Raw genomic sequence first — 23,955 nt, forward strand, 5'->3', positions numbered from 1 at the left:
CTCTCTTGAGAGAGCATTGGTGAGAAAGCCCCTCCAAGCAGACATTTTGATGAGGGAGCATGAGGCTGGCAGAAGACAAAGCAAAAGCTGGCGCCTTGCACCCCCCTCTCCATCCGCTCCCCCTCAGTCCTATGTGTAGCATCCCTCAGGCAGCCCTGACTGCCATGAACAATAAGCAAATAGTAACTTGCAGAGCTCACAATCCTGCTAGACAGGAGTCTCCCTCGGCTTGCAAATGTCCTAAATCTCACTAACAAAGACGATTGATAGCAGGATTTTGACACCCCACCAAAAAGTCTCCCAACTATCTTAATGTTAATGGCTGGTCTAAAGACAACATTGATCCTGGGCAAGGGCAAGGTCTCCGGTAGGCCTGGGACATCCTGGCACCTTGTAGGCCCTCTTTAGCATATGAAAACTCCGTTGAAACCTCCCTTCCCCTCACCTTCCCCCAACCTCAGGGTACATAACCTGCCATCCCTCACAACCCTGGGCAGCAGCTCTTCCTGCCCACGGGTCCTGTCCCCGTGCTTTAATAAACCACCATTTTGCACCAAAGATGTCTCAAGAATTCTTTCTTGGTCATCAGCTCCGGACCTCAGCCCACCGAACCTCACCTAGGTTCTAGAACTTCATCAATTTGACCAGAGGTTTGAATGCTGAGGAGTAGGCTGTGCTTGAAAGTGGTTTCTGGGTAGAAGGCACAGCTGGTGCAAAGATCCAGAGACAGGGCTATACTGGGCATGCTCTAGGGCAAGGAGAAGGCTAGGGTGGAGGGGGAGCATTCCAGGTGGTCTCTCTACTGGGATACGGACATCAGGCAGCTCTGTCTGCTTCCCCAGCCCACATCCTCACCACTGTGGTTCACATCCTCATACCCAGAAGGTACAACACAGGGGAGCGTGAGCTGGTTCTCCGGGAAGAGAAAAGCCAAGCAGTGAGTTCCAGCTCTTCTGGGAAGACACTAGCTTCCCAGGAAATAGGTACTTCAGGCCCAACCAGGTGAGATTCCATTTCATCAGACAGAGCTAGTACACACAGGGATGTCTGAGAGATCTAAGTGGAAAATCTGGGCAGAGCACAAGATCTTCTGAAATGCCAATTGAATATTACCCCCACCTTAAAAGACCACCAGAGACGTGAGTCAAAGCCAATCAGCAAGGGTCGTTTATTGCAGGTTTGAACCTGGACCTCTGCGGCGCTCGTTGCCAATAACACCGAGAGGTCCAGAGCTGGGTTGGTGCAGGGTTTTTATAGACAGATGAAGGAGCAGGAGGCTGGCTAAGGACAAAGCAAAAGCTGGCGCCTTGCACCCCCCCCTTCATCCGCTCCCCTCCATATGTGTAGCATTCCTCAGGCACCCCTGACTGCCATAAAACGATAAATAGTTAACTTGCAGAGATCACAGTCCTGCAAGGTAGGAGTCTCCCTTGGTTTGCAAATATCCTTGAGATTTACAACAAAGAAGTTACCTTATCAATAGCCCTAATGTCACCCTCCCCTCCATGAAAAACGGAAGGAGGCGGAGGTAGAAGGAAAAGTAAATAAAGTTAAATTTCTTCTAAGCCTAAATCTCATTAACAAGGATGCTTGATAGCAGGAATGTAACATTCCACCAGGAGACTCCCAATTGTGTTCAAACTATCAATCAATAAGCTCAGCCCTACCCGAAACTTGTTTGTACCTGTCTATAAAAACCCTGCACCAACCCAGCTCTGGACCTCTCGGTGTTATTGGCAACGAGCGCCGCAGAGGTCCAGGTTCAAACCTGCAATAAACGACCCTTGCTGATTGGCTTTGACTCACGTCTCTGGTAGTCTTTTAAGGTGGGGGTAATATTCAATTGGCATTTCATTTGGAGGTCCCACCGAAATCTCCCCTTCAAGCCCACCAGACAACTGGTCAACGGGTCGCTGCAACCGATCGGTAAGAAAGCCGGCTTTGTCTTTTATCTCTGTTATTCGTATGCTTCGTTCTTATGTCCTGGTTGTGTGTTTTGTGTGTCTTGTCCTTTCTGTATTCCTGGGTTAGAGTCCCAGGGCGGTGACTGGCAAATACGCCCTGGCGGACGCGCTATAGGGTTGCCAGCGGGCCGACGGAGACGTCCTCGTGCCCGGCGGGAACGGCTTCTCAGAGATCGTGGGTTCGAGTCCCACCTCGGAGGCCAACAATGTATGTCTTCATGTATGTCTCCATGTTATGTCTTTAAGTGTGGATATGTGTTCCTTGTACTGGTTATGAAGGTTACATTCTGTTTAAAGGGAGGGTGTCTAACCCGTTTGAATCTGAGGAATGCCTGACTGTATGAATGTGTTTGTGTGGCTCCACCGCTTCGGCTACGGAGTCTGAGTGGGCTGCACCCTGAGTCTCGCGGAGCGTCATACGGCATAACGGTCATCTACTCCATGGAGTAGCCTGGTCCGGGGTTTATACAGGTAGACCTTAGCTAAGACGCTCCTAAGTTCCCGCGAGGGACGCGAGCAGGACAGCACCTGAAAGATCCCCCTCCCCTTGTCTGCGACATCGTACATATCGGGAGGGAATATAAGAGATAGGTATTAAGATAGGTATTAAGAGCTAAAACCAGATTCAATGAGTCAGCTAGTAAATTTCCTCCAGACTTATTGGATGATAATTACGTAAATAAGCCGCCTTCTAGTAAACCCAGGTTGCTGGGCCATCCCTAGCAAAGGGGACTCTGGCTTTATTTCTCTCTGTTTCTCCTAATAGATGTGGGAGCTTCTCCCTCACTCACTTCCCGTGTTAATGGCTATAACTGGAGCCAACTGGGGTTGGTCTAACTCGAGACAGAGACTATAAGGAATATTCCCAAGCAGCTGCCGAAACTCTCTTTGTTTTGGGGAAGTTTCCCTGTGTTCTCTGGCCTGACTTGGACTGCCTAACCCCTCCCCCCTGGCTGATGGGAAAGCATGGTGTCTGCTCCTCTGTTAGACCTTATGAGCTCTAAAACCGGGAATCTTTTCTCTGCCTCCTGGCGGTGCTTTGTTTCTTCTGTTTCACCCTTACGTGTTTCTGTACCAACATGTGTGCAGCCTGCATGACTGGCCTCTAGATCATGCACCACAGCTCCTTCTCTCTTCACTGTCAAGGAGCAAGAAGAGTACCCCCTGGACCTAACACCCCCCCACTCCAGATCTTCCAAGTTTCGGGTGGGGCTGAGCTGATTGATTGATAGTTTGAACAGGCATACTTGGCGTCAGTGGATTGGGTCAGGGGACCCCGCGCGAAAGCAGACAAAGCAATCTTACAGAAGCAGAACTGGCCGGTTAGCCCACACATGCGAAAAAAGCACTACCAGGATATTGAAGGCCTGGTTACTTATCAAGTAAAGACAATTGGGAGTCTCCTGGTGGAATGTTACATTCCTGCTATCAAGCATCCTTGTTAATGAGATTTAGGTTTAGAAGAAATTTAACTTTATTTACTTTTCCTTCTACCTCCACCTCCTTCGGTCTTTCATGGAGGGTAGGGTGACATTAGGGCTATTGATAAGGTAACTTCTTTGTTGTAATCTCAAGGACATTTGCAAACCAAGGGAGACTCCTACCTTGCAGGACTGTGATCTCTGCAAGTTAACTATCGTTTTATGGCAGTCAGGGGTGCCTGAGGAATGCTACACATATGGAGGGGAGCGAGTGAAGGGGGGGGGGTGCAAGGCACCAGCTTTTGCTTTGTCCTCAGCCAGCCTCCTGCTCCTTCACTTCCATGTCTGTAGGGTGCATGTTGTGCTAACAAGACTCATTCATTCATTTAAATGGTATTGTAGGGCATCCATGGTGTGCACGGTAGGTGCCGAAGCCGGCACCCAAGCTAGATGCTGCCCCCATCCGCACGAAGATGACAGCCTCCTGAAGCCCAGATGATCTAGAATTCTACTCACTGGGAACCTAATTTTGTCTCCCTAACTCGGGGTATGAATCCAGGAAGGAGTTAAAAAAACAACTTTCCCAAGACATGCCAGGAGGCATTTCCCATTTCATCTGTCCACCTCCAGGACAGTGACTGCTGAGTCCCCACTAGCAGCTTCCAACAGAGGAAGAGGGTAAGGGGGGGGGGCACTCAGACATTGGATAAGGATTTTGCATTACAGTTCTGGAACAAAGCAGGAATTCTTGCTTAACTGATTAATCCTTAGTTAACCAGAGAATTAATCAAAACATTCCCCTGCCTCCTTTTTGTACATTGATTGAATTTTTATTAGAAGCAATTGTGCTGTGTCCAGCACACCCATAAAAAATTTCAGTTTCTAAACATTAATTCGTTGAGTAATAGGGATGATAGACGGCAAACAGCAAAGGAATGTCCTTTCCTTCCTATCCCTACCTCTTCCCGCCAATGCGTGCACACACACACACACACACACACACACACACACATCTAAATCCTGCTCCCTAGATCCCGGGTTTTGGATTTCGGTATCTTCATCTCACTGAGAATGCAAAAACTGATCTGAGCCTGCGGGTAAGGCTCTGCGGATCAAAGAGGCCAATATTTCTAAGTAGTATGATCTTCCTTACCATACCAAGAGCAGGCCAGTGGATGGGACCAGAGTATTCCCACACTGGCAGCTTAGAGAGAAATGAGATGCACTGAGAAAAACAGCAGAGGCCTCACACCTGCGGGAATAGGGCTGAGGAGCGGCAGAGGGCATGGACAGAGACTGGGGTGGGGATCTGCCTCTGAGCCGAGGCCCCAGAACGAGGAGGTACCTGAGGCAGGTGATGGCAGGAGACTCGCCCAAGTCTCACTCACCAGTCTGGGCGGGATCAGTTCCCAGGCTCATGGGCCCCAATTCACAGGCCCTCGATGCAGCAGACGGGATGCCCAGCACACACTGGAAGGTCAAGCAGGGCAGTCTGGCTTTCCAAGCCTCCCACCATTTGGGGGGACATATGGCAGGCCCCTGCTCTTTCCACATGCTCTGGGGTGGAACCAATGGGCAATCTTGGCAGAGGCAGGTGAACTTCAAACAAACTGGATATTTAAACTGAAAAGAGAGAGTTGAGACCGTAAGAACCTGAGATATTATTAATCGGCTCCTTTAGGTTTGGTTCCTTGCCAGCAGGAGGAGGTTATGTGAGAGATCGGATGGGTTATGGGAAATAAAGAAGCTGTGCTTCTTCACCATCTGGGTACAGTATTTGCCAGTTTGAAATCCCAATACATTTTCTATCATCTCCAAGAGAACTCTGGATCATGGCTCTTTTGTTCAACATAGTCGATTCGGTGCCTCACCAGACCTTCAATAAGCAGTAACTGAATGTATGAATGAATAAATGAATAAATGAGGCCAACCTTAATCCCTCTATAGCTAATCCAAATGTCAGTGCTGGAAATCAGAAGCTGATGAGGAGAGAACTTGTCAAGAAGTCAGACAACAGTCACAGCCAACGTTGATCGAGTTACCCGATCTCCCCTCCCCTTTGTCTAGCTAATACGACCCTAGTTTGGGTAGCAGTGTGCCTGTTAGAACACCCCCTCCCCCAATTCCCATGTAGCTGGAAATGGCCAAGGCACCAGTTCTGTCAGCTGAAGTAAAGAATGGAGTTTTCAGGAAAATCATTATTTTTCTGATAACAATGGACAAATTCAGCTGGCACATACCTTTTTCCTCTTCCTCGTCCCTCTTCTTCCTAACTGAAATGCGAAAGCAGCACCTGGAGGTGCAAAAGCTATTTGCACCATTGGGACAATGCCACATGCTAAGGATATCAGAACAAAGAACCGGAAGTCTGAACCCTTGATTCTTCCTCAAGCAGCCACACAAGTCCTGGACTGCAACCTCCAGAACATGGTCCCCATGAGAAGAATAAGCCTTTTGTTCCGAATCTACAGATCCCAAATCATACCAACAAAGAATTCAGGGTTTCATAAACTTGTTGTGCGGGGAAAAGGTTACATCGTTTTTACAAATCTCTAACATTTTGTATTCCTTCCTGTTATGAATGCAGGCAACAGACCAGACTGGCATCAGCGATGCCTGTGACCTTGTCAATAAAACTCACAGCCATTTTCATTTACCATTACAATTCTTGCCTTTATTTTGATTTATCACTTATACTTATCCCTATATTGAGATGCTGGTGGTTTATTTAAGTTATTTAATGCATAATTTAAAAGCATACCGGGGCGGCTATGGCTCGGTTGGTTGAATTTTATAGCTCTTGGCTTTGGCTCAGGTTGTGATCTCATGGGTCGTGAGATGTAGCCCTCAGTGGGGCTCCCCAGTCATCATGGAGTCAGCTTAAAGATTCTCTCCCTCTGCCCCTCCCCCAACTCACGCATGTGTATGTGCGCACTCTCTCTCTCTCTCACTCATGTTTTCTCTCTCTCTCAAATAAATAAATAAATCTCTAAAAATAAATCAGTATATGGTGCCCTGGTGGCTCAGCTGGTTAAGCGTCTGCCTTTAGCTTAGATCATGATCTCAGGTCTCAGGATCAAGGCCCGTGTCAGGCTGTCTGTTTAGCAGGGAGTCTGACTGTCCCTCTCGCTCTACCCTCCACCCCTGCTCATGCTCTCTCTCTCTCTCTCTCTCTAATAAATAAATAAAATCTTTAAATAAATAAATAAAAATATATATCACTATATCCCAAATTTGGATTTTGGAAATTATTTTGATAAAATTGGCTTTCTTCAGTCTTACTTTTATTTTATTTTATTTCATTTCATTTTATGTATGTAAAAAACATTCTTCCACAGGACTCCCCTGAGTGCCAAAGAAGGTCATGGCTCAAAAAAAGGTTCAGAACCTCAATCCCATTGAGTTAAGCACCACGAGCAGGTTTCTTTGCATAGAATTCCTAACCAATCCTTCCATTTCCCCCAGCTGATGCGTAGGCAACTCTGAGGGATGATAACTTCTAGAACCAAGAGTAGAGACACATGAATACAGAATGACTTCTGCAGCTCGTTTCCCTTCCATCTTAACTTTTCTCCCTACCCCAACCCAAGAGGCTCCTACTGAAATGCAGCCACCCTGGAAAATACCGAGGCCTCCTTTAATAGTCTCTCTGCAATTGGGCCTTCTTACTACTCACAGGACAACATCCAGCCGATGAAGTGGAAAATGACTTCCTTCCTATCAGTGCATGATCCCCCAGGGCCAGAAAGTTTTAAAAATTAGTCGAGGCTTTAGCCCAGCTGTGCTATCATCCTTGGGCAAGCCTTCCCCTTTCCCGCCCACCTCCATCCCATGGGAGCCTTACCGGTAGTTTCCATGCTTAATGGTGGCTGACATTATGCATTCCTGCTGGCACGATCTGTATTCCCTCCGATGGTTATCCAGCTTGGCATGCCCAGCCTCCGGATGACCTGCCCTTCATCACAGCCACCAGTTGGCCCAGAGCCATTTGTCCGGACTACAGCCTCTTGGCTCCTTGCGACATGACTCCATGGGCTGACTGGGAAGCCAAAAAATCATGATAATAATAATGTCTTATCTATGAGTTGAGCAAAGGTCACCCCTTGTCTGTGGCAACAGAACATCTGCCCCAGAGAGAGGAACTGATGACCACGTCATCATTCATAATATGATGACAGCTGATCAACCTTCTTTTCCTATTGTGTTTGGCCATAAAAGAGAGCCAGAGCCAAGATGGAAAGCCAGTAGGTCTCAGACACCAGGAGAGGCCCAGTGTTGGCAGTGGCTGGGTGGCATCAGACAGCTGTGCAGTTAAGGTCATTAGCAACCCCCAGCCTGGGCTCCCACAGCAGATGCTGCTTTCATGCTTCTTTTATAAATTTTTTTAAGGATTTTTTATTTATTTATTTGACAGACAGAGATCACAAGTAGGCAGAGAGGCAGGCAGAGAGAGAGAGAGAGGAGGAAGCAGGCTCCCCGCTGAGCAGAGAGCCCGATGAGGGCTCATGACCTGAGCTGAGGGCAGAGGCTTTAACCCACTGAACCACCCAGGTGCCCTGCTTTCATGTGTCTTAAGGACACTGAGTCCACTGAGTGTCCCTCTCAGAGGCTTCTTGGGCTTGTGTGTGCTATCTTGTTCCTGGAGTTAGATTGTGAGCATACTCATTATCTGTTCCTGTGTAACAAATTACCCCAAAACTTGGTAAATTAAAAACATAAGCATTCCTGTGGCTGGGAATTCAGGCATGGCTTAGCTAAGGGTCCCTGCCTCAAGGTCCCCCACAAGGCTGTGACCAAAGTGTCAGCAGGAACTACCTCATGTTATGGCTGGACTGAGGGAGGACTTGGTTGCAAGCTCATTCCTGCGATTGTTGCCAGGATTTAGTTCCTTGTGAGCCATCGGAGGAGGGCCTCAGTTCTTCACAGACTGTTGGCTGGTTCTTGACCACATGGGCATCTCCATAGGGCAGCTCACAGCACAGCAGCCAGTGTCCATTAAAGAGGGCAAGTGAGAGAGGGTGAGGAAGAGGGAAGCCACAGTCCTCTTAAAACCTGATCTCCAAAATGACTCTTGTCAAATTCTGCACATCAGAAGCAAGCCATTGGGTCTGGATCATACTGAGGCAGAGGAGATTACATAAGAACAAGAGTACCAGGAAGCAAGGTTCACTGGGGGCCATCCAATGACCACCTACCACTATGGGGAGTTTTGTGAAAGTCTGCCCATACTTGATGCATGCATTGCATTTCAGAAGCCAGTTTCCTGTGCTTGTATCTTCAAATTGCAAGTGTGTTGTTGCCCAACCCCAGGGAATTTTAACCTAAGATCCATGGGCCTTGAGGGAAGGTTCTAGGATCTCCTGAAATTGTGGGCCAGATGTGGGATATACATAGATTTTCCTGGGGAGAGGATCTGTAGTTTTTGCATGAGATTAGATTCCCAAGTGGGATCAAGAATTCAAAAAGAGAAAGAGACACCGCCCATCATGTTTGTGGTCTGGGTTTGCAAAATGCTCAGATTCATTCAATCAGGAGTCCAACAGAGGATGTGGTTAGCCAAATAGTGGGTCCAAGTTGGCAGGACTGAGCTGGCCTCCCCAGAGACTATCTCATCCAACAGGTAGAGAAAAGTAGCCCTGGGGAGGAGAGAGAGACAGGTTAAAACAGTGGGCCAGGTTCACAGATGACCTATCAGGGTTGGAGGACAGAGGTTGTTCTATTTTCCCTATGCTACTATTTTTGCTACCTGCTCCAACCAAGGAGTGGCACCATGCATTTTGATAGCCACTCAAAAAACATGGATCTTTGCCAGCAAACCCATAAAAATATTGCCACAACACAGTATGCAGGCATACAAAATCCATTCTCAACTCTTTGCTTAGACATTCATTCTTTTTCCCTCCACTTGTTTGAAAACCTGTGCTTTTTGTTTACAATAGCCATTCACTCTCCACAGAACAGGAAATTAAGAGGAGCCACTTGGAAACTCATACTGTTTAATGACAGGAGGTAGAAGGGCTAGAGGTGACAATGGGCACCATGGTGAAGCCACTTTTGCAAAGACAGCCCCTCTAATCAACATCAGGGTGTGGCTGAAATGCCCCGGTCGAGAGTGTGTCTGGCTTTGACTACCTCCTCTTCACACTTAAGACGTGTGGCCATGGCTAAGTCACTTAACCTCTCTGGACCTCAGCTACCCTGTCTGCAAAATGAGAATAACGATAGGACCCACCCCATAGGGGAGCGAGAAGTATTCAATTAGCTAACAGATATAAAGCACTGAGCCCAGCATCTAGCCCAGAATGAGCCCCTGATTTAAAACAAAACAAAACAAGAAAAAGTTGGCAGCGTCCTTTTCCTTTCTGGATTCCTAAAGGCCCAGGAGATGGTGACTGGTAAGGAGTAGAGACTGCATGGTGCTTTCACTCCAGAGTCCGAACTTTTAACCACTGAAAGACACAAGAACACCAGTGGAAAGCCCTGGAACCCTGTGATGCTGGCGTGAGTCTCTTCTTGCTACCACACCAGGTTATGGCTTTCAGCAACTTCCTGCTCTCTCAAAACCTCGAATGAGCAAGACAGGCTTGCTCAGAGAGACTCAGAGCCACACACCTGCTGCCCTGTCCCTGCAAAAACTCCACACACACCTGCGACAGATGCTGCTAGTCAGCTGTGGCTTCTGGGAGGACAGGTGATCGAGGTCTCCAATCCATTCTTCTCCTCTTCAAGGGAGGCCTTGGGAAAGCAAGGAAAGTGACCCAGTCAAATCCCCTCATAAACATGCTGGTGACTGACCTTCTGGAAAACACAGATGATGTATTTACTGGGAGGGAATTCTCCCCCATGGAGTGCTTTCAGCAAGATGCACCTAGGTTGCTTACAGCAAACAAATCTAAAATCCCTGGATTTATGGGGTGTACCTCCCCAGAAAATGTCACTTAACCTTTGTATTTACTGGAGTGTAAAATAGAAATGCTTCATGATCAAAATAGCTCTTTCTGGTAAGTGTTGCCCCCACGGGCATTGCTCAGAGACTTTGGTTGTGAAATGTGGAGGAGGGAGCATTCTAATATAACAGGAGAGGGTCTGGGGACTCCACTGGGGGTCTGGCCTCTCCCTGCTTCGCCTGTGCCTGAAAATAACTTGTGTCCTCAAATTGTCAGTTAAGTTGGATACCAGGTAAGAGCTCTGATTCTCTCAAGTCCGGCTTGGCATTCCAGTCTTTGTATTATCGCAGCCCTCTGGGGCTAAAGAGAGTTTGATCTCTAGAGACTCGGAAGGAGGGCAGACGGTGACCTGCTTGGGGTCAGGACCCTCGCCGTGTCTCTGCATGGCATACTGGACCTGACCATCGTAGGCGCTCCTTCAATGTTCACTGGCTGAATGCTGGTTGTTTCATCCCAAGAATTGACTTTTGGGCCCCTGGCAGTTCAACAGAAGCAGTCAGTGATTACACCCGAGAGAGCAGGAGGAGAAATTGGATAAGGGGAAGAAGTCATGCGGAAAGCTGTGTATTTCCTTAAACCCATTTCGAAAACTTGAAGCCGCCACCCCGAAACTGCTGCCAGTGTGATTCAGAGGCTTGGTGCTGAACACACTTCTAAAGCAGTCCTACCAGCCCAACACATTTCTTCTCTGCCACTACGATAAATAAAGGATGAGTTTAAAAGGATTACATTGGTAACCAAAGCCATCATAATCCACCAGGTTGAACTTGGGAATTCCGTGGAAACAGCCAACATGGGATGCATGTGAGCCCCACGGAAATAAGCATCCACAAAACTCACCAAACTTCTTCTGTTAAGGTACCTAATACCATTCCTTTTCTCCAAGGCAACCTAATAATTAATGTGGGATATTAAAAAAAAAAAAGTCAGAAATGATCAAGAAGGGGCGCCTGGGTGGCTCAGTGGGTTAAGCCGCTGCCTTCGGCTCAGGTCATGATCTCAGGGTCCTGGGATGGAGTCCCGCATGGGGCTCTCTGCTTGGCAGGGAGCCTGCTTCCTCCTCTCTCTCTCTGCCTGCCTCTCCAACTACTTGTGATTTCTCTCTGTCAAATAAATAAATAAAATCTTTAAAAAAAAAAAAAAAAAGAAATGATCAAGAAAACAGCAGGTTTTGTCAGCCCCATTTTTCTGGGCTTTGCACATCCTTAACACAAAAGAAGAAAACACTGAACACGTGGCAAAAAGAGAGGGGCTCAGGGAAGAAAAGAAATTTACATTTATTGGGAAATAATTTTCCACAGCATTATAATTATCCATTAAACCCAGAACAAACCTAAAGTTAACGGCCATGATCATTATACAGTGACGTCTCGCATTTTCCAAGGCAAACAAAACCATCTAAAAACAATGGTGTCTCCCTCAAAGCTCTTTGAAGGCTCATTTTGGTGAAATAAAATCCCATCACCCAGAAAAGGAATTGCCCAGTGCCAACTACCGGATTGTGCTTCGGTCCAGAATCTGGGTGGCGTCATACACCTGTTTTAATAGGAGAAAAGCCCTGAAATTGAATTACCGCCTGGAGATTTTGTGCAGAATAGGGAAAGGACCTTGTCAGATCATATTTTGTATGTTTTATAAGGCATCTCATAGTATAGACTTAAATCTCACAGACTTTATGCTGGGGCTGTGAGCCCCAGGCTGTGAGCACTGAGGTGTTAGAGGACACAGATACAGTGAAATAAAATGCCTGCCCTTCAGTCTCCATCATAATTCTCTCCACTTAAAAAGTGACATTAGAAAAAAAGGCTGTGTAGGGGGCGTCTGGACGGCTCAGTCTGTTGAGCGTCCAACTCTTGGTTTTGGCTCAGGTCATGATCTCGGGGTCGTGAGATCGAGCCCTGTTTTGGGTTTCATGCTCAGCGGGGAGTCTGCAGGAGATTCTCTCCCACTCCCCGCTCTCATGCTCACTCTCTCTCTCTCAAATAAATAAATATATCTTTAAAAAGAAAAAAGACTGGGTTAGAGTCAGAGACAGAGACAGAAACAGGGAGATTAAACATCTTCTATGGTAGGGTTGAAAGGGAAGCCTGATTTTATTTATTAGTTAATTATCTAGATCAGGATTTCTGTATCTTGACACTACTGATAACTCTTTTTGGAGGCGGCTGTGGGGCTGTCCTGTGCTTTTTAAGATGCCACATGCCCGACCTCTACTTACAAGATACAAGTAAAGGAGAGAAAGATTTTACTTGCTGATAAAACAAACAAAACAACTCATGAAAGAAACACTCCTCTTTTCTACCAAATACACATTTTTGTGTGTGAATGTTGATGTTGACGTCCTTCATCTCATGAACCAGCTAAAGACTAGGTCAATGCAATGAGGATGGCAGAGCAGAAAGGAAAAAAGAACCAGGATCTTTAAAGATGTCTTTGAGCTCCTGGGAACCACCCTTTTGGGACCTCTTGTTCCTTGAGATATGAAATTCCTTATTTCTGAGCTAGGTGAGCCCATGGCTTTTGTTACTCATAGCTGATGTCACTTGGTCTACAACAAGGCAGAAAACAGAGTTCTCCAACCTAAGAAAGTGGGTAGTCTGAAAAATCCTATGATGATGGTGATGACAGTTGTGATGATGGTGATGATGCTGTTGATGATTGTGGCAGGGGTGACGGCAATGATGGCGATGGCAATGGTAATGGTGATGGTGGTGGTGGTGATGATGGTGATGGTGATGGCAATGGTAATGGCAATGGTAATGGTGGTGGTGGTGATGATGGTGATGGTGATGGTGATGGCAATGGTAATGGTAATGGTGGTGGTGGTGATGATGGTGATGGTGATGGCAATGGTAATGGCAATGGTAATGGTGGTGGTGGTGGTGATGGTGATGGTGATGGCAATGGTAATGGCAATGGTAATGGTGGTGGTGGTGATGATGGTGATGGTGATGGTGATGGCGATGGTAATGGTAATGGTGGTGGTGGTGATGATGGTGATGGTGATGGCAATGGCAGTGGTGGCAAGGCAGGCGAAGTTCATGGGAACGGTGATAGTGAGGTCAGTAGCTAGCATTTGGTGACCTTTGTACCAGATCTACTTCTGACTGGGTCTCTCAATTTCTTGGGTTAATATAAAGAAAAAAAGAGATAGCAGACGCAAACGTTTCCAAAATGATTAAACCAATCATTGTATTCATAATCCATTTATTAAATACTTACATAACCCTACACTATGCTAAGAACTTTGGGCAGCTATTTTCTCACAACAAGCCTGTGATAGACAGTCAGACTCCCTTTTTCATGTCTGTCCACTGACAGCTTTTAGACCCCTTCATAACGGTTTCTCTTTGCCCCACACCTGGGTAAGCCAGTAAAAGCTCAGACACTCCTTTCCTTGGTCCCGTGGGGAAATTCAAGCCATGCAAACTCTTGCTCATTTAAGGAAACTCTTACTCCAGCCCCATCCTCTGACCACAGGAAGAGTTGGAAGAAGCATTGCTCCTTCCAGCCATTTTTAGACCAATTTAGGGGCCGAACCTACCTTCCCCCAGAATATCTCACAATGCATTAAATATTTTCATACCCCTTTGATGCATCTGTGACATCATCATTCTCAACATCCAAACCAATTTTGGGGTGTGGGAGGTTGATCCTGCCCTCTGCACAAGGAAAAAACAAAGTAAACCTAATGAGATGGACAATGTGACTATTCCCATTTTATTGATGAACAAACAGAGGATCAGAGAGGCAAATTTATTTGCTTTGCATCACATAACTAGTATATAGCAAAGAAAGTGATCTGTCTGACTCTAGGACCTGAGTTTCTAATCAACCAAGCTGTATTTTCTCCATTTGAGGGGTTGTTTGAAAACATGGAACAGGAACACTCGCTGTGGAAGATCCTTGGAAAACAGAAAGGTTTGTTCACTTACTCATTCTTTGAGTCATTCTCCAAGTAATTTGTGGTGGCCCTGCTGCATGCCTTGCTGTGGCTAGCTTTTAGGGACAGACATTTGGATAGTTAGAGGCCATTTGAGCCAGACTAGAACCCAATGCTTTTCTAAATGAGGTCATAGGATCCTGAGGCAAAGTAGAGGTCATCTAGGCCAGCACCTGTGGAAGATGCTCAGAAAAAAGTTGGCCAAAATGGGCAAATAGATCGAGAACAAAGGACCAGGGAAGGACCATAAAAAGGTAACCCCAAACCTCCTTGATGAAGCAGGACACAAAACCTGAACCAGGAAAGAAATGCATTTTAATGAATCATTGCCTAAAATTGCTGATGAGAAAGTCACAATAATCCTCAGCACCATAGCTTGGATTGGGAGACTGCCTCACTAATTAATGAAATGAAGAATTCATTTATAAATCAAATATTCATATTAAAAATTCAGAGGGCAGCAATCAATATTTTTCTGCTTATGCTACATTCAACTAATTTTCTGTAATAAATGACATTAGGAGATGATTATTGGTAAATTAACGGAATATCCAATTGCAACCCTTCCCAAGAGTGTTTGCCAATTTGGAGGGCTTGTTTATGGAAAATACAAGGCTGGGGTGGATCCTAAGGACTGTCGAGTAATTGAATCCTCATTGAGCAAGGGAGGGCTTCAATCTGAGTGGTGACAAATCAACCAGAGCCATTTAGAGAATTAGGGGATGTGTAGAAATATGTGCCTTTTTTCCCCCCCAAAATGGAACAACTCTTGCTTCTCCCCATCCCTGGAGCTTGGGGCCAGGATTGACCTTGGCCAAGCCAAATGAATACTATTCCCCGGGATTTTGAGCCTCTGGCCAGTGAAATAAGGCCAAAAGGAGCAAATGAAGGCATATTATCCCAGTGGCCACAGTGGCACAGGGATCACATCGTCCCTGCCCCTGGCCCTATGGGAAGACTTGGTTCTCATTCATTTCCTAAGCCTGGTTTCCAAGTTGACCATCAATTCTGGGAGCTCAAATGTCCTTCTAATAGATTCCTTTATGCTGAAGAAGCCCAGGTCCATTTCTTGCTGGCAACCAAGAATTTTGATGGAGGCATAAATAAACTGAGGGAAGAGATAAAGTGTGCATTAATCAAGCTTCCTGTTCAGGTTAGGCGCTCTGAGGAAGGTAAGAGGAGCTTGCTTTTAAAAATATGGGAGAAGGCAGCAGGAAGCTATTTAGTTTTGATAGATGTGGAGAGTGTGATTTGGAGGGCACCTGTCTCCAAATGAAATGGGAACAGAAAGAATTATGACGAGAGAGAGAGGAGGGAGAAGGGAGTCAATCCATTTAAGCAGAGCACGTGGAATGAAGTCATTACGCAACAAATAAAGGGTAGACGTGCTATTCGTGCTATTCGGGCTGGTGCAATTGTTTGAGGACCCTCCTTAAAGGAATGATTAGGATGAATGGCAAATACACAGGTCAGGTCATGAATCAGGGCAGAATCTTCTGCCTGAACTTCAATGTCTGACAAGTAGCAAATTGTGACTCCAGAATTATGCCTCTTGTTTGGAAAGGATGAGAGGCCCAGCCTCTAGAACATGGTCATGCACCACTCAAAAACACTTACCACCCATTTAAGGACTTCATTCAATAATTTCTTTCTTTTATAGGTTTTTGTAGCCAACCTTCAAGATGGCCCCTAATGATTCCTTCTGGAATTCACGCCATGTCTAGGCCCCTCCCACACTGAATAGAGCTGAATAGGGCCAACGTGTATAGTCCGTTGGAAATTGTAGAAATGATAGTGTGTGGCATCCAAGACTACGTCATAAAAGACACTGCAGCTTTTACCTTACTCTCTCTTGGGTCACTTGTTCTGGAAGAAACCAGCAACGATGACGTAAGAATACTCAAGCAGCCATGTGAGAGGTCCTCATGGTGAGGACCTGAGATTTCTTGCCAACACCCAGCACAAACAGGCCAGCTATGCTAGCGAGCCATCTTGGAATCAGATTCTCCAGCCCCAAACAAAACTTCAGAAGACTATAGCATCCTGAGGGACCATGACCTAGAATGACTTAGGTTACTCCTAAACTCTTTACCAATAAACACTATGTGAGGTAATAAATCTTATTACTGCTTTTTTTTTTAACCAGTTTTAAAAAATTTATTATTAAAGTATCATTGACATACAATGTTACATTAGCTTCAAGTGTACAACAAAGTGATTCAACAATTCCACACGTTACTCACAATGATAAATGTAGTCATTTTATCGCTGTTTTAACTGCTATGTTTGAGGGTAATGTGTCATGCAGCAACAGATAACGAATGTACTAGATATGTTATCATCTATATTAAAGAGTACACAGAAAGGTAGAGATATGGCGCGACTTTTTTGGTCTACTTAAACTGTCTCCTTCCTCCCCAAGTTTCATTCCTCATGAGCAGGCATCTTGAGAGACTTAGGGTTTTATCACATGGCCAACCCTGTAATCACCAGAAAATGCCCTACCTGGGGGCACTTGGGTGGCTCAGTTGGTTAAGCGTCTTGCCTTCAGCTCAGGTCATGATCCCAGGGTCCGGGGATCAAGCCCCATGTCAGGCCCCCTGCTAAGCGGGAGTCTGCTTCTCCCCTCTTTCTGCTGCTCCCCCTGCTTGTGCTTGCTCTCTCTCTCTCTCTCTCACTGTCTCACTCTCTGTCAAATAAATAGATGAAGTCAGAAAGGAAGGAAGGGAGAGAGGGAGGAAAGAAGGAAATGCGCCTCCTAGATCTGCATCCTTATGTCCCTCTCTCCCATTTTCCCAAAGACGCATCTCCTCATGTTTGGCTTCCAGGGTGAATTGTTAGCCATTTTTTATTCATCGAGTTCCACTGTCGGGTGGGGAATGAGGCCTCCAAACCTAAGAGTAGAGAAGTGGGGGACAGCGTTTCCCCCAAAGTCTCTACTCTGAGTGGGGACTCAAAACCTAAAACTCATACCTTTCACACGATGAAAACTGCATCTCTTTCTTTCCAACATGTCTCCTCTAAGTCACTACACTCACGACGTGGCAAAAAGTGTGCCTAGAGCCAAACACTTGGTCCCGCGGTGCCAATGATACCACACTCTTTGCCTTCCTCTTCTCTGACCAATGCTTTAGCTCAGTATTTCCCCAGCTCTTGGGATTCCCAGGGGAGAAAAAGATACACATCTTCTGTGGACAAAGAGTCCAAGAATCGCTGTATGCTGTGGCCCCCTCGTGGAGACTCACAGCCTATGTTCCTGTCCTCCAAAGCAGCGTTTCATGAAGAAACCTCGTTAACCCAGGAATTCCCAAACGTGCCTGGACACAGAATAGTTCTCCTTGCCGAACGTGAGAGGCTGTGGCGTTAGCGTTCAACAGAACCTTTTGGGAAAAGACTGTTTCAGCCAAAATGCTGGTTTATTCTCTTTTTCAGTTCAGACCTCACAGCAAAGGCAAATAATGAAGAATCGGACGAGGACCACGCCTGCCAGGCAAATGGACTTCAGACCAGCAGTAAGAAGACTCAGGTTGTTTTATTTTAGAGTTTTATTTACTTGTTTACTTTTGGGGGAGAAAAAAACTTAATATTCACAAAAATTGTAAAAACAGCACAGAGCTCCCATGGATACCTTAAGTAACTTAATGATACTATCTAGCATGGCCACAGCATCAAAAGACTGACATTGGTGCCTCAGGAACGACGCTGTTACTCAGATCCCACTTGTTTTTACCTACATTTTTTTTTTCTGGCATAGAGATTTAAGACATTTTTATCACACACATAGGCTTGTGCAACCAGCCCCGCCTCAGGATTCAGAACTGCTCTGTCACCGCAAAGAAACTCCCTCGTGCTCTCCTTTTATACTCACCCCCTGTACCACTCCTGGCTCCTGGCAACCGTCACGGAAATCTGTCGCACAAATGATGACAGAAGTGTGACCCAAGAGTCTATGGCAAAATTATGACAAAAGAGTGATAAATAAGGTAAATATATGTAACTCTTGTGGTTGGCTTTTTTTCATTCTGCATGATATGCTTAAGACGCACCCAAATCGTTGCCTGGATCAACAGTTCATTTATTTTCATTGCTGAATACTGTTCTTGTATGAACTTAAAACCAGTTGCGTAATCATTCACCTGTTAAAGGCTATGTAGGTGACTTCCACGTATTGGATATGACCAATAAAGCATCTACGAACGTTTGTGTATAGGTTCTTGTGTGAATATATGTTTTCAGTTTTCTAGGATAAATACCCAGCCGGGCAATTACCCAGGTTAGATGGTAAGTATATAGTTCGCTTGATAAAAAACAGCCAGATTGTTTTCCAGAGTGCCTGTATCATTTTTCATTCCCACCAGGAATGTGTGCGATTCACTTTCTCTGCATCCCTTCTCAGTGCTTTGTATACCGTCAGTATTTTTATTTTAGCCCTGCTAATAAGTGTGTCATAATATCTCATTATGGTTTCAATTTGCATTTGACTAATGGCAAATGAGGTTGAACATGTATCTTCATGTGCCTATTTGATTGACATCAGTATCCCCATTTGGTGAAATGTTTGTTCGGGTCTTTTGTCTATATAGAAACGGGATTATTTGTTTTCTTACTTTTGAGCTTAGAGAGTTCTCTCTACATTTCAGATACAAGTCCTCTGTCAGATAGGTGATTTGCAAATATTTCTTCCCCTTTTCTTTCTTTTCATCTCCTGCCAGGGACTTTCACAAAGCAAAGCCTTTCATTTTGATGAAGTCCAATTTTTCCAATTCTTTTTTCTTTAATGGATTTTGCTTTGGGTGTCATGTCTAAGATCTCTTTGCCTTGGCCTATGTCACAAAGATTTTCTTCTAAAAGTTTTATGAATTTATATGTAGATCCAGGATCCATTCTGAATTAGTTTTTATACAAGGCATGAGATTTAGGTCAAGACTTTTTTTTTTTCCTGGCCTAAGGATGTCTAATAGTACAACACCATTTATAGAAAAGCTATCCTGCCATTTTGCACCTTTGTCAAAAACCAATTGGCCATACTTCTGATGAATATATTTCTGGAATCTATTATGTTTAGTCAATTCCTGTGTCTGTCCCTCCTTTGATACCACAGTGCCTGAGGACTGTATTAGTATAATAAATTTTAACATGGACACAGCCCACGTTCAGTCCCAACTCCTTCTTTTACCAGGATGATAGAATAATGTCCTCCAGAAGACATCCACATGCTGAGCCCCACAAACTGTGAGCATGTTACTTTGTCCCACAAAGTACTTGAAGTACAAAAGACTTGAAGATGTGATTAACATGAGGAACTTTAAGATTAGAGATTATCTCTGATTATCTGGGTGGGCCCAAATCTAATCACATGCGCCCTTAAAGCAGAGAACCTTTCCCAGCTATGGTCAGAGACAGGAAACACGAGAACCAGGAAAGAGGTTCGCCGGGTGCCGCATTTCTGCCTTTGAAGATGAAGGAAGGAGACCATGAACCAAGGTGACTTCCAGATGCTGGGAGAGCAAAGAGACAGACTGTCCCCTAGAGCCTCCAGGAAGGAATGCAGCCCTGCCAACACCTCCACTTTAGACCTGTGCTGCACCTCTGGGCTATGGAGCTGTAAGATCATAAATTTCTGTTGTTTTAAGCCACCACATTTGTGGTAATTTTTTTATAGCGGCAATTAGACTGAGGGTTTTGGAAGGGAGGGATTGGAGGGTTGGGTGAGCCTCGTGGTGGGTATTACAGAGGGCACATATTGCATGGAGCAGTGGGTGTGGTGCATAAACAATGAATTCTGGAACATTGAAAAGAAATAAAATAAAATAAAATTTTAAAAAACAAAATAAATGTAAATATAGCGACAATTAAGAAACTCATACACTTACTCAGTGTGGGACCTCGGCCAGGTCACGGAATGTCTCTTTCTGTTTCTTCACCAGCGAATGGAGATAAGGATGGCCCAAATTGAGAACTGAAGTGAGAATTGGAACTATAATGTCCAAAGTACTAGGCATGCTATAGGCACTTACATACGACAGATCTCTTCCTGCCCCTATTTGAGGAAGAAAGAAAGAAGGAAGGAAGGAAGGAAGGATAGAAGAAACCATACAAAAGAAGAGATCGCTTTGAGAATAAGAGCTAAATTAAAATGAAAAGGTGTGTTTGAGCTTAAGTGTCCATTTACATTTTCTGATCATCAGTCTTCTCATCTGTCAAATGAGAAGAATCATACCATAAAAACTCGGGTCACTGACCCACATGGCCCAGCCCACCCAATTACCCCACACCCTCAGGTGCACAGTGACGACTGCCCATGGCATTTTGAACATTCTCAGCAGCACGTAGGGACCTGTCTGACCCCTCCAGCCAATTCCCCACTTGAACTGATGTTCTGATTAATCTCCGACTACAGATGTCATTTACACTGGGTGAGAGGGCTCCTACTCCAGCATGTGCCATCCCGGGGCATTATAAAACCCTATGCAATGGTCATTAATTAAGTGAACTGTTCTTAGTCACCTCAGGACCAGTATTCCGGGTGTGAGGGCAATGACAGCTGCTCCACGCTCGGGAGACTCCAGGCCGGTGGAAGCCCGTCCTTCAGGCTCACCGAGCCCCGACACTAAAGCATCCTAAGCGGGGTTTCTTTCCATAGAATTTGAAGGACTGGCGCTTCTTCACTGCTTTCCTAACTCTCCTATCTCTCCTTCCCACTGACTGTGACCCTGGCCAAGGTCAAGCTGGAGAGTCAATTTATTTAAGTGAGCACATGCCGATGGTGCTTTGAAAGAAACGATGCCCACCCCCCATAGCAGAAGATCCCATTCTAGGTGGGCATCAGCCCACAGGCACATGCACACCCCAGAATGTGGCTGTCCACTGTGCTTGTTAAAACTCTCACCTTTTCCGGTTTTTGCTTCAAACACATGTGCATGTGTGGATGTGTGCGAGTGTGGGTGTGTGTAATAACCATCCAGATGAGGAGACACAGTTTGGATGTGTTTACATTATTTTTTTTCTTTTGGAGGGCAGGAAAAAAGTAACTTTTAATTCTCCTCTATGTGCTTACATTCCAATTTTCTGCAGTAAGTATGTCTGACTTTATGAAGGGGAAAAAAGGAGATTAAAAAATAGTTTTCTTTAAAAATAGTTCATGAAAAAAATATAAATAAATAAAATAAATGAAAACAGTTCAGAATTGGGGCACCTGGGTGGCTCAATCAGTTAAGTGTCCAACTTTTGGTCTGGGCTCAGGTCATGACCTTAGGTTGTGGAATGGAGCCCTGCACGTGGCTTCACACTGGGTGTGGATCCTGCTTAAGATTCTCTCTCTCTGCGGGGCGCCTGGGTGGCTCAGTGGGTTAAAGCCTCTGCCTTGGGCTCAGGTTATGATCTCAGGGTCCTGGGGTTGAACCAGGCTCTCTGCTCAGCGGGGAGCCTGCTTCCACCTCTCTCTCCACCTGTCTCTCTGCCTACTTGTGATCTCTGCCTGTCAAATAAATAAATAAAATCTTTAAAAATATATATAAAGATGCATGTTTAAAAAAAAAAAGATTCTCTCTCTCCCTCTGCCCCTCCCCACTCCCCTCTCTAAATAAATAAATAAATAGTTCAGGATTGAGGGAAATATTTTCCAGCAGCCCATCTGTACAGTGTAAAACATACTGAGCACGTGAAGACCACCCGGGTTTGAGCTGGGTTTTAGGTGAAATGGAAGCCGATTTGCACCCCCGCATGGAGGCCTGAAGGAGCGCATGGAGGCCTGAAGGAGCGCTTGTCCAGCCTTTCACTGACCAATAGCAAAACATGCCTGGATGTTTCCCAAACTGCCTTCATCCAGGTTTCATCCATAACACCTGGCCTTTAAGGCACTCTTCCCACAAGAAGAGTCCAGCCTGTTAAAAGAGAAACACCGAGGGCGCCTGGGTGGCTCAGTGGGTTAAGCCGCTGCCTTCAGCTCAGGTCATGATCTCAGGATCCTGGGATCGAGTCCCGCATCGGGAATCTCTGCTCAGCAGGGAGCCTGCTTCCCTCTCTCTCTCTGTCTGCCTATCTGTCTACTGTGAACTCTCTCTGTCAAATAAATAAATAAAATCTTAAAAAAAAAAAAAAAGAGAAACACCGAGGGGCGCCTGGGTGGCTCGGTGGGTTAAGCCTCTGCCTTCAGCTCAGGTCATGGTCTCAGGGTCCTGGGATCGAGCCCCGCATAGGGCTGTCTGCTCGGCGGGGAGCCTGCTTCCCCCTCTCTCTTTGCCTGCCTCTCTGCCGGCTTGTGGTCTTTCTCTCTGTCAAATAAATAAAATCTTTTTAAAAAGAGAGAGAGAGAAACACCGAGGTTTCTGGGTGGCTCAGTGGGTTAAGCATCTGCCTTCAGCTCAGGTCATAATCCCCAGGTCCTGGGATCAAGCCCTGATGCGGGGCTCCCTGCTCTGCAAGAAGCCTACTTCTTCCTCTCCCTGCTTGTGCTCTCTCTCTCTTTCTCTCTCAAATACGTGGGTAAAATCTTTTTTTTTTTTTTAAAGCTACACAAAAACCTCCAAACATCGCTGGTTTCCTCCTGCCTTGTTCTGCTTCAGTTCCATGAACAGAAGGGCACGTTGGCAGCCAGGGCAGAAAGCTGCGCCCTTGTGAACACCTGGATAGCTGCTAGTTCTGGTAAAGGTAGGCTGTGGCTGAAGAAAATAAACCCAGCAATAAAACATGTGTTTAACGGAAGGAAATTATGACAGGAAAGGATTTGGTAATAATTACTCCCTCACACCTGAAACCATCCAGCCCTGTGAACAAGCATCCTCTCAAACATTTGTGCTTAATATTTGCACTTTTAGGTGTGGGCAGAAATAAAAGGATCAGAACAGGAAGCAAGAGAACTCGCTTGCAGTCATTGCCTAAGGGACGGGACCCCCCCTAAGCACTGGCTGGCCTTGGTCAGCTGGCAAGAGATGGGAATAAGCTAAACCACCGGCCAGGGGCTGGGAAAAGCAAATTCTATGCATCACCTTATGCATTTCATCCCACTGGGAATGTGGAAAGATAAGCCCCCACAAAGCATGGGTGAACCTTGACCTCCTCCATTCAGTGGGATTTCAAGGGTCAGGATCCACCGGTCCCCGCCTCCAGGGAGGAACGTCAGGTGGCCTCATGGGGAGGAAGAAACTCCGACCTGGGAGTGTGTGACCTTGGGCAAGTCCTTGAATTTTTCTCTCTCACCTGTAAAATAGAAACAATGAGCCTAAGAAGTTCCTGTATGTTGAACATCAACGATGCACCAGGCAGCCGGCTAAATATCCAATCCGCTGAGCCCTAAAAGCTAGTGAGGAGGTTAAACAACTTGCTCCAGATCCCACTGCAAGCCAATGGTCAAGCCAGGATTTGGTCTCAGGTCTCTCTGACCCCAAAATCTATGTTCCTGTCCACCAGGTGACACTGTCTCCAGTCTCATGGGGGGTCAAATTGAGTTAATGCAAGTGCACTGCTGGGCCAACCATCAAGTGATAACCGAATATCAGGGCTGGCTGTTGTATTGTCGTTAGTAATAGCCAACAGAATTACAGAGGCTAAGGTCTTTGCATCGAGCAAATGACAGTCCAAAGCAGGCCAGTGTTGGATACACCTGTTTGTAATATCGACCAAAATACTGTCAGATGAGTGGAAACTTCAGAGAAATGGAAAGGGAAAGTGGAATCCATTCA

The sequence above is a fragment of the Mustela putorius genome, unplaced genomic scaffold, assembly GCF_011764305.1.
Source record: "Mustela putorius furo isolate JIRA1106 unplaced genomic scaffold, ASM1176430v1.1 tig00000095_pilon_pilon_pilon, whole genome shotgun sequence".
In the NCBI taxonomy this organism is placed as follows: domain Eukaryota; kingdom Metazoa; phylum Chordata; class Mammalia; order Carnivora; family Mustelidae; genus Mustela; species Mustela putorius.